We start from the raw sequence: 12,518 nt of genomic DNA on the forward strand, positions 1-12,518 counted from the left end.
GTAGGAGCCCTTCTCCCTTACCAATTGACCTGAGCCTATCAATCTCATCAGGACTGGTTGTATCTTCTTCCTGTGGTCTGCCAAGGCCAACCCACCATGGGGCAGTAATCAACAATGACATGATCTTAAAGACATCAGACCCTTGACTAGGAGAAGAGGTATTGCAAAGTAATGCTTAGTTTACTGATAAACCAAGGAAACCTAATTTGTATTCTTCGATCATTTCTTTATATCAGCCCTTGCCTTATGAAATCTCACACATTGTTCAGTAGAAAAAAAAATGATGGCCACTGCTCTGCTTCAACCTGGAATGAGGACATGAAGTCTTACCTGTCATGACTCCTGTCCCCCATCTTTCCCACCCTGAACAGTTGAACTGTCTTAGATTCTCAACAAGATATAAATTCATAGATACTTAACTGTCACTGTGTGTACTAACCCTTACCTGAGAGAGCCTAATGCAGATTACTGACAACTACCATTTTTAATCTACATCAAAATTCTGTGAATTTGCAGTTGCTTTTCTCCAGTCTTTTCCATTCACAGAAAAATTAATTTTAAAACTTTTAAAAGGTCTGAATGTATTTGCAATTTCTATACTTAATTTTTGTAACTACCAATACATTTATGAAGAAAAGCATTCTGAGACCTGTCTTATGAAACAGTACGGCAAAGAGGAAATTCTCTATTTCGCTGGAGGGGAAAGTCACTCCATATAAAGAGAAAGTAGCAATTTTAGCAACAAATGATCTTGTATCAGAATCTGTAGATTGAGGAAGATAGCAGTGGGACCTGAGGCTAGAAAGACCTGACCCTTCTTGTTTGTCTTCAGTCTGTTAAAAATAAAGTATGATTCTGTATTCCAGGCCAGCCTGGCTTTGAATTTGTGGCAGTCCTCCTGCTTCAAGTTCTCAAGTCCTGAGATTAAGGTGTGCACTACATCTGGCTTAAGCTTCATCCTTGAAAAATCATTTATGTCAGATTTAGAAAAATAAATGGTGAAATTACTTCTTCACAATCAAGCTAAAATAAAGACATTAAACTTAAGTGAGTATGTCACCAGCTTTTCTACAAGAGATGGTAAGTTTCCATTGTTAAATTGTTTATTGAAAAGAGTCCTTTCTCCACTGAAAATCTTTTGTACCTTTGTCAAACATCAAATTGTCGTATCGTATGCATCAATTTGTTTAATTTCTTTTTTGCTAACATGTTGATTATGTTATGAATGTAGCACAGTATCTTAATTATCAGAACTTGTATTAAATATTTAAATGTGTTAGTGTAATTTGTCCAATAATTGTCCTTTGAATTGTTTTAACCATTTTAACATTTTATTTTTATATATTTTATGATTATACTGTCAATATTTTTATTCAAAATCACAAAGAAGATATTGATAAATATTGGTATAATTGATGTCTTTACTATGGCATACCTTTAGCCTATTATCAAAGCATTATACTATTTAATTGTGTCCATCAACAATATTACATTGCATTAGAATTTCAATACATTTCATTCAGAGTTTGTACAAGATTTTGTTACATTTACTTATAACTAGTTCCTTTATTGCTAAGCATAGTTGTTCGCTCCTGTACTCACAGCATTCAGGAGGCTGAAGCAGGAGGACCATTGTGACAACATGGGCAATGGCGTAAGACCCCAATTCAAACCAAAAAAAGCAAAAAATAAAAATAAAAATTTTGTGGATTACTTTATGTAATACTTATTTTTTCAATTTCAGGGTTCATTCATATGTTGCTGATCTATAGAAATTTAATTTATATTAGCAAGTCAACCAAAATATATGTATTGTTTGTATTTGTTAATCTTTAATTTTTTCAATGTTTTATGGATTGTTCTTGATATTTTCTATATTGACAATCATGTCCTCTGATAATCAGAACAATTTCATTCCTACTTTGCCCTTAGCGTTCATTCTCATTCTCTGCCTCTGTGTATAGCTCTCTCATCTCTCGACTCCATCCTCTTGTCTCTTCTCTCCCAGTGTCTGTGTGTGTACCTTTACAGAATAACATTCCCAAGATGATACTAAATAAGACAGGTGAGTGGAATAGCTTCTGACTCCCAGTCTTGGAGATAAATCATTCCGTTTCCATCATTGAGATGAAGTGAGCTGTGGGACTGTTGTAATGTCACTTCATACAAGTAAGGATGTTCTCCTCTAGTCCTGTGCATGTGGGATTTTTATCAGGTGAATGGTTATATATGCTTTTTCTGCAGCAATTGCAATGGCAATGTGCTGCTTCCTTAGAATAATTAAGTGGTAGATTACACTGATTAGTTTGGAAATAAGGAACCAGTTTTGCTTTCTTGATATGAAAACATTAGTCATGCTTTTCTTTATTTGTGCTGATATCTGCCAAACTGGTTAAGTCACATATTCATATGCATTGTGCTTCCCATGTTTGTTCAAACTTCAAAGACTTAACAGTGTTGATCTTTTCTCCTTGGACATTCTATGGCAATGCCATATGTTTCTGTACATGCCATTATACGTTCTTCTTAAAATATATGTGTTTTTTCTCACTAACACTTCAAACTCCTCATTAGTTATCCCTAACATTAGGTTCCCAGGTCACATAGTAAGTATAACACTAAAACTGCCCCTTGGACAACCTATAATATTTATCTCATGAGATGGATCCAGAAATATACAGTGAATTGTGGATTGAAATACTGTAAAGTTAGTGTCATGCAAAGTGATCATTAATGAACAAATTCACAAATTGTGACGTACTCTTTCAATTGAATATTAAAAAGCAAAATGAACCAGATAATAGACAGATATTTGTATAATGATAGGTGATTCATAGATGAGAGATCTCACGATCATGAATATAATAATCATAAATATAATGCATAATGGCTTGTTCTTGTGTAAATTTTAAAATGAACACACAGCTATAAAATGTATGGTTTGTGGACTTATAGAGGAAAGGCACATAAAACATAGAAAGCAGAAGCACAGCTTGTGGAACACACTTTAATTTAGGAAAAATGACACTGGCAAGGAGTAAAAATGTGAATCTAGAATGGAAACAAATGATTCTTCTACCCTGTGCATTGCTTTCTTTGGATTTCTGTATTTAAACCATATAAAAATAAATTGTACATTGCTAAGAGACATTGCTGCCATGTTTTGTGCTTTTAAACAACTCAGGAATAATCACAACAAAGAAATAATTCACCTTCTCTGAGACAAAACCAAGAAGTAGTATATAAGGTTTTTAATGTTTCTACATCTGGTATACCAAGAGGAATACCAACTTAGTTTTGAACAGAAGAAAAATTATTTCAATATCGCCTCATTCATGCCACTCTCTCTTTTATCTTTCTAGGCTTTCCTCCAGACAAAGTTATGAAGTGTGGTGAGTCTGCATTCCACGCAGCACACATATACAGAACAGGTATTACACCCCAAGCACCAGCAATAAAGTGTTTTATGGTGCACGCAGCCTAAAACTCTTTGTGTCTACAATTCTTTCTCTGTCCAGGGGAGATAACAAGACATGTCCTGATACCTTTTGTTGTGAGAATCCATTGTGACAAAGAAGTGTTTGGACAAACAAAAGATCTACATCAGTGATTCTCAAAAGCAATCAATTTGCCCCTTCTTTGTCTCCCCATGCACCAGACACATTTGGTAAGGTCTGGAGATGTAGCAGCATTTTCCTGTTGTCAATACTGTGAGGCAGCAGCAACACTAGCATCTACTGAGTAGATCTCAAGGCTGCCTTGAAGCCTCCTGTAATGCAGAGGTCAGCTTTGTACTGTGGAGCAGTGGCTGGGCCACAATGATAGCAGGGCTGAACCTAATGTGAGAAAAGCCTCATACGCAAATGTAAGACCTTATTATTGTATAGTTGAACACATTGTCTTTGAATAAAGCTCAGGCTACTCATCTTTGGCAAAATACATGATAACAGTCAAAGAATTGAGGGAAATACTAATTCCCAGGGTACCCTCACTGGGTTACAGCCTTTTCCTATCACTGTGACCTAATACCTGATTAACAAGGAACTTAAGCGAAGATGGGTTTATCCAGATTGAGGGGGTATTGCTCATCATGGCAAGAAAGTCATGGCAGAGGGAAGCCATGGCAGCGGGAGATTCAATGACAGCTGGTGCTCATCTCAGGGGATGGTCCAAGAAGCAGAGAGAGAGTGAGAGATGAGGCTGCAAGCTAGCCTAGGATGTAATATATAAGACCTCCATTCACAGAAACACACTTCTTCCAACTAGGTTCCCTTTCTAAAGGTTCTACAACTTCTTTTTAAATTTAAAATTTTTATTGTATGTAGGCGAATGTTCTGCCTGCACTTATGTATGTGAGCACCATGCATGCAATGTGATCTGAGAGGTCAGATGAGGAACTTGGCTTCCTTAAAACTGGATATAAGGATGCTGGGAAGTGAGCCCATGTTCTGTGCAAGAGAGAGCAATGTGTGCATTTCACCACTGTGAAACTTCTCCAGTCCATCTACAGCATCTTCAAAATGTATCACCAGCTGAGGACTGAGTGTTCCATCATACAAGCCCATGGGATACATTTTCACTTTCATATTCAGTCTGTACCATCCACCACAGGGGGGTTGATTTCTTCCTCTGTGAAAAAGGCCAGTTCCCTGGTGAAGAAAACTCACTATCCCTGATGTCTTCTATTTCTGGTAACCATAATTTACTTCATCAAACAAAACAAAGCATAATTCTATTTTCCTTCAGAGGGTTTCTTGCAGTTTAATCAAGCTAATGACATCCCAACTGTAGCTCTCAGATGTTCTACAGTTCTCTCCTGTCAGTTGACTATCTTGTGGGACCTCCTAACGCTTGTATTGCTAAATGAGCACTTTGCCTTCGTCTACTTTAGGCCTGGCTCACTTGGAGATTATTTTAAGATTATTGGCTTGATAAAACTTTGAAAAGCACTCTGACAGAAAACATAGTTATGCCTTGTTTCTCTGGAGAAAGTGAGTTGTGTTCATTAGGGAACAAAAAGAAATTGGGCTGCTCAGGACATGTGAATGTTTCTACCAAAAATGGCGACTGCATACATTGAATTGGGTTGAATGACAAGTATAAACAAGGAGGCGGGGAGTGTTTGGAGCAACAAAAACATTACACAAACCTTTCATTTCTAATAAAATCTTTGTGGATGTGTGTATATTCTCTGGAAAAACCAGAGCAGAAGTCAAGACTAAGAGTCTGCGTACAACTACTAAATTATGTCATGCCGTGATGAATCCAGGCAGTCCGATGCTCACAGCAGCCACCATGCCCACCTAATAAATGACCTCCTCAGGATGGCTGCCTCACTGTAAGCAGCAGGCAAGGAAGAGGCCATTAAATGTCTGAATGGCTCAACCTATATGAATATTTAACTGGAGCAAGATCGCAAACTTAACAAAGGAGCCAATACAGTCTGTTTCTGTTTTCAAAGTTTCTGTTTTCAAAGCCCTTGTTTTGCTGTCTGAAGATTGATAAATGCTTACGATAAATTGTGTGGGTTCATATATCTCTGTGTGGTCATTTTTAATTCACACACAGTATTGGAATACAGCTCCCTAAAGCTATTGGACATACAAATAGCTGTGGGTTATTCCAAATTTCTTCAAAGTGTTTCTTCCCTGGAAAATTGAGATGGAAGAAAATGTTTTTCATCATGGTCAAAGTGTGTTTCACTTTGTACATGTCTCTGAAAGAGCACAATTACACGGCAACATTTTGGTGACAGCTGAGCACATTTTGCTTTTGAAACACCAGTCATACCACTTTGGACTTAGACAAGAGGGAGATAATTTCAGCAATTTCTTTGCAAAAAGTTTAAAAATTATGTTGTGTTTTGCACAAGGGCATTTCTTGACAAACTTGAAGATGTTTGAACAAGAGTTTACCTAATCCCACAAGATGGCAAGGCAATAGAAAGAGCTCTAAGAGAAAAAAAAATGCACATGTTATTAGATTTGAACAAAAGACAAAAACACATTCGGTGTGAAGGAAATTAAAAGGGGCATTAACCAACAAAAGTTACAACTGGAAATCATCCGACATTAGCAGAAAAATTATTATCTGGCTTTTCTTACTTGTGTTATCCAAAAATATTTCCATGAAGAAAATTCTCTGATGCTGCTAGGCTCTCTAGAGACCTCTGCTCTTGAATCCCAGCCATAAATTTGACCCTTCAAGTGTGGTCTTATGTGTGTGAGAGTGATAAATATTGGAATTAATTCTTTGAGGATTGGATTCTCCCCAGTTCCTAATTTTTTCTTCAAAAACGGAAGATGTCTATATCATTTCGTAGATGTTTCCTTGTTGAGAAAGGGATTGCATCAGTTTTTATCTAAATATTGGAACATAACAAAAAGTTGTTGATCATCTCACCTCTGTCAAGATGCAAGGAAAATTTCTTTGTTATCATATTTGGAAAAGGTTGATAGGAAGTTCTCAAATTATTTCCAGCCTTAATTATTCTTATATATTTTGGATTTATTTATTGAGACAGGGATGGAGGTAAGCAATGAGTATACCACAAGGCACATGTGGAAGTCAGAGGACAACATGCAGGAGTCAGTTTTGTTTTTTTTTTATTTTTGTTTTTGTTTTTAGAATTGGACCATCCATGTTAAACTTAGTCTTTATTGATATACAAGCTAAAATAGATACCTAAGCCTGATGTGGTTCTTAAGTTGTAATAATACTCTGGAGGTTGGGGTAGGATGGTTCTTTTTTTTTTTTTTTTTCAGTTTTTAGGTTCTTCCTTGCACTACTTGGGTTTAGGAGATTAAACTCAGGTCTTCAGGCTTGGCACAAAATACCTTTGCATGCTGAGCCAATTCCCCAGCCACCATTCTAGATTTTCTAAAAAAGCAAAGATGCTTTTCTGTGGTTTGGATATGAAGTATAACCCCAAAGTTTTGTTTGTTGAATCCCTGATTTCTCAGTGATAGATCCAGTCATCACAGGGCTCTATCTTTACCAATAAACAATAGGTGGATTCATGATCTGATAACATCATGAGATGGGGAAGGTGCTGGAAGTCTTCAGATGTGGAGAAAGTGGGTGACTGAAGTGTGCCCCCCAAATCTCTACCTCACACTTTTCTATTGACTTTCTGCTTCCTGGACTGAGTAACATTACTCATGCCCCCTAGCTATGATGCTCTGTCTCCCCATGTACAGACACAGTAAGAAACTGAGCCAAGTGTTCAAGGACCAAACCTCTGAAGCTATAAACCAAAGTCAATCATTCTTCTCATGATCTTTTTATGCAGATACTTTGTCGCAGAAATGTAAAAATGACAAACATACTCTTCAAGATATATTCATTACTGATCACAACACTGAAATAGAATCAAAAATCAAAACTCTGTGGCCCTCATCTGGATTGATTTAAGGACTCTAGGGGAAAACTTATAGATAGACTTGTTTCACTGAAGAATAAGTAAAATCATGGCATATGAGCACAGTACTGTGTTGCCTACTCTTAAAGGAATGTCAGCATAGAATGGATTAAAGGAGTTTGATGAAGATCAGTTTTAAGGAAGAATAATGAAAGCATAATAGTTCATAGAAACAAATAAATAAATAAATAAAAGGAGAAAGTGCTACCACGTCTGTGGAAAGAAGTGGCATATGTGGGGTAAATATAGCAATGAAAACAGTTGATAAAAAAGGAGTGAATAGTACAGTGCTCAATATTTGGTTTTAAGACACAAGTCAAGGAATGCAATGGAAAACATATGCCTCAACCATGATGACTTCTGTCACCTTGGGCATATCACCAGCCTGATGTGACAAATGGCAGGCTCTTACCTCGGGTACTAGACCTTCAGGGCTTTTAAAATAGAAATGAGGTTGAGAGTCTATTTTCAGCATCTCAAAACACTAGATGACAGACAAACACATTCCTAGCCATGGGACTATTTGGTCTACTATTTTTATAGAAATATAGAATACATAGTAAATTTAATCATCTCATTTTTAGTCAATAATATGGTGGAAGTAGGGTAGGTTTCTGATGAAATAGCATGGAAAAACAAACAACTACTCTATAGTACCATCCACCAGCTAATTAAAACCCTCCAAAAATGGAGGTGATAGAGAAAAAATTAAAGAGAAATTTCTCATAGATGACTTTGACAATACCATTTGTCAGATAAAATTAGTGAGTTAACCAAAGTGAAAAATCAATCTAGGCTCTACAAGCTTGGTGGGAAAAAAGTGCTATTCTTCTCAAAATATTGAAAATAGCTCTCTCAGTTTATGGGATAGCTATGAAAAATATTTTTAAATCCACTACCAATATTGAATGATTGACGCTAAGGAAGGCATGATGTTATAAAGGAAAAAAAAAATGTGGAATTGTCCTTGATATGTTAGCAAGCAAATAACAGATTGGTTCTTTTCAAAAATGGCCAAGCAGAGATAATGTGATAATTGAAAGGCCAAAGGACTTGTTGTTAGCCTGAGGACCCGAGTTCAACTCCCAGGACCTACATCTTAGAGTGAGAAAAACAAGTCCCACATGTTGCCCTCTGAAGCTCTGACCAGAAGAAGCATAGATAGATAGATAAGTATGATAGATATATAGAGAGAGATAGATAAAGATGATAGATAAATGGATTAGATAGATAGACAGATGGATATATATATATATCCATCTGTCTATCTATCTATCTAATCCATTTATATATATATAAATATATATATATATATATATATATTTATATATATATAATTTAATTTATATATATATAATTTAATGGCCTAATAAAATAGTTACTCCCTCCCCTTGAAAAATCTTTATGTTTTAAAGCTCATCTTAAATACCCTTTTCTATATTCTTCAAGAATCCTTCAAGGCAAGGAGAACCACTAAATTTATGTATTAAACATCAGCAAGTATGAGGGCAGTGGCAAGCCAGAAGTGGTTGGTGGCTTTCTTGTTTCCTCAATACAATGAAATAAATGCCTGTTAAAGAAATCACAAACAAGACTTCCTCCTGTAACCAGTGACTGGACCACTGTTAGGTAGGAAAGCAGAACATCACTGGAGGCAGGTCTAAAAATAAAAAAAATGTAACCCAGGGTGCAAATATCCTAGCACCCAATGAAATAACAACAGCTTACAGCCACATGCTCAGATTCTGAATTAAATGAGAGGGCTGAAATTTTCCAAAAGTAAATACGAGAAACTGATATGCATATGTGATTATTTATCAGAGTCTCCCTTGCTCAAATACTACTCTCAGAGTCTATACCTGAATATACTCTTTATTTGTGCCATGTATATCATTCTATTTATAAGTTCTTTTGTACTAAATAATATGAAGTTTATCATTGTAATATGGATTTCTGGTAATCACCTAAAATGAACAGGACAGGCAGTTTCTCCTACATTGTGTGTGAACCATGAGCTCAGCTTTACTACTTGTTTTTAAAATTATAAACTTCTTTTAGGTTAAGTCTATAAACATCAAGCTAAAAATCAATGACAAACATAAATTTTAAGAGAATATAAGTAGGTTACTTAATCAATATTTTTCAATTGTTGATCCTATTAAAATCTGCATATTTTGAAATATTGCCACTTTAAAAGCATCACTGTCTACCTATGACATGCCTCTGATCTTCCCAGCAGTAAAGGTCTCCTCACAGAATTAACAAAACTTTGTAAAAGAAAGTTGACCAGCCTTTCCTTGTCACTAGGCAGCCAGGAACTTTAACATTTAATTAGCTTTTGCTTTCAATATAATAAATGCAGAGAGCAATAATACCATTCTTTTAAACTTCAAGACAAAAGCTTGCATCTTCAGCTGACAGTGTCAGTCCAGCAGAATGAATTTCCATGGAAGATAAATGGAGAGTTACTCTCATCTACTAGAAGTGTTTGTTAAAGCAATAATGATCACAGTCTAAGCCATTGCCCCTGGGATTAATGAGAGTCCGGGAGGAGTTGATGGTCCAAGACGCACAGTAGAGTCATTAAACCTCAGATGACTATTAAGTCCCTGATAATACTCTGTAGCTGAAGACTGTGGATGGTGGGTGATGCAAGAATATCATAGATGTGAGCCTAGAAGGGACAGCAAGAAATGGGTGGTTTAGTTAAGACGTAAATCTTCCAGTTTCCACAATAATCGCTATTTTCTATAGTTAAATATTTAAAAGAGACTCTTACCTCCTCAACCCTGCAAGAGCAGTAGGAACCAGAATATTTAAGCTTGCAGTGTTCTGAGGAACCACCATCACACAATCTTCTCTGTGTGTTTCTCCATTCCCTCCTTTGTCCTTGGAATTCTTTTTTTTTTTCTTGTTTTTTTTTTTTTTTTCAATGCAGTTTATTCAGGAACCTTGAACAATCCTCAGACCCTGGGGAAAGCCAGCCCACAGCTTAAATAGCCTCTGGGTAGCCTTGGAATTCTTTATCCATCTGCTTCTCCCTTGCAAAGTCCTACTAATCCCAGACTCTTGAATGCTTGAGCCTCCTGTTGAAAAACAAGGAACAATGAGAGCATGTGCTCTAAGGTCTGCTGAAAGATCTTTAACACTGAACTAAAGATGTGGAAAAAAATGAATCATACTCTGGCATTCATGGGGAGTACTGATAAATCTGCTCACTTCAGAAGGCCGTATTTCAGTAGGAGAGCTCTGAGAACAAGTGTAAGGAGAACCAGGCCATTGAACAGAGACTGGAAACCACAGCGCATCCTCTTCTTTATGATTCCTTGGACTTTGTACAATGTGATTTCAAACTACTTACTGGGGTTGGAAGCTATGATATGCATAAAAATTATTGTTAAAAATTATAAATTCTGCTTTTAATCACTTATATCTGACAGACAGTGAATTCCCTGTAATAATTAGCTTTTATCACCATTGTTATCATCATTATTATTGTTATTATAATCATAATCATCATTGTTTCCCAGATGAGAAGGAGGAGCTCATGATACTACCCTGTCAGTGATGGGTAATGTCACTATTGGAAATATTAACTTCTTTGGTCTCACATCAAACAATTTTCATCAGGTAGGTTTAAAAATAATTATGGTAAACTCTAATTTTATTACCCCAGAAATATATTAAAAATGTAGATCTTTTATAATTCCTTCAATTAACAGTAGACACTTCTTGATTACTTTCTAATTAAATCATTTCACTCTAAGACTTGGTAATTACAACAAGAAGTTATTAAAATTAGAAAACATTTGCTAACTCAGTACTTTTGATTATTAAGCCTTTGTCATTTAATATTGCCAAACAGTCTATGAAGATATATGAGCCAAGAAACTGATTTTAATGTCTTTAGCTGCAATAATTAACTACAGGTGTCCCAAACAATGAAGGATTCTTTCTTATCACACATTTTTCTGTAAAATCTATTGTTATTGTCACCAATTGGATTTTGTTTCTTTTGGCCTATTAAGCTGTATTCTCCCGTATGTTACCACTGTTCTTCTGCTGGAATAGAATTATGTCTTTGAATCTCCCCTGCTTAGAAATTTTATTTCTTCAGGGCCATGATAAAACTACATCCTCAGCTTATTATCCGCATCAGAGTTACTCTATATTTGATGGTTTTATCTGACTGATCACTGCATTTAAGTCTATAGAACAATATACTGCCCAAATCAGATACCTTCCCAGAAGGAAAATCATCCATATCACTCTGGCCAGGAAAGTGCATCGTGCAATTTGCCATCTGAGTATGTCAATGGGGTGACAATTTTCTTTCATCAGATTCCTTAGGAGGTGTGATATCATTTATCTTCAGTGGCTGGCTCTTATTGGGATATAGGGGAAGGGTTGGAGTGAGAGATTGTTCTTTCTTGTAGATAAGACTCAATGAAAATCAAAGGACTTCTTTCTATTCAGCTTTTTGCAAATCGGCTTGAGCAAGGGGTACACACATCACTGATAGGAAACGGTTTTGAAACATAAGATTGGATCCATAGAACCAAATGATCCCTGCACGCTGTGATCAGTCAAAGTAAATGCCCCCAAATGTGACACTGAAGCACAGGGTGAGGTGCTAATGGCTGTCTATTGGAATATTGGTTTGACAAAATGCACCTAGAAAAGATATTGACAGGCCCTTCAGTGTTCTAGCAGGAAAGAGATTCGTGAAATCAAGCTCACTGCTCGTCTGCCTGCCTTCTGCTGAGAAACCAAGGGAAGGATTGAACAAATCCATCACTCCTTAACAACGCAATAAGTGGAAGCTGATGAGTTTCCCTGCCTGATGGAAAGGTGGTATTCCGCTCTTGGTAGACAGCATCTCCCTTACATTGGTGCACTGATGAGAGAACATCTGGGGAATCATGTTCTATTTGGGGTACCATGTTTCCCAAGGACAATGAGAAATGCAGAAGAAGGGACATACTGTGATGAATGGAAAGGGGAATAGAATTGGAAAGCTGAGCTCTGGTGATAGAAGAAAGGCATAGAAGGAACACTGGGGTTGTCTTTGACTGTGTAATGGGTATCATGGTGTAGG

The 12,518-nt window shown here is 36.4% G+C and overlaps 1 long non-coding RNA gene across 1 annotated transcript in view; it reads right to left on the bottom strand.

Moving 5' to 3' along the window:
* The window catches only part of LOC132652140 (uncharacterized), a 29,279-nt gene extending 18,605 nt beyond the window's left edge, over positions 1–10,674 (bottom strand). Inside the window, exons 1-3 of the long non-coding RNA XR_009589623.1 lie at positions 10,603–10,674; positions 10,200–10,506; positions 9,796–10,094 (exon numbers count right to left, since the gene is read on the bottom strand). This is a non-coding gene — a long non-coding RNA (uncharacterized LOC132652140). The remainder of the gene's footprint in view (positions 1–9,795; positions 10,095–10,199; positions 10,507–10,602) is intronic.
* Positions 10,675–12,518: the final 1,844 nt, after the last annotated feature.

Source organism: Meriones unguiculatus, chromosome 2 (genome assembly GCF_030254825.1).
Source record: "Meriones unguiculatus strain TT.TT164.6M chromosome 2, Bangor_MerUng_6.1, whole genome shotgun sequence".
NCBI lineage: Eukaryota > Metazoa > Chordata > Mammalia > Rodentia > Muridae > Meriones > Meriones unguiculatus.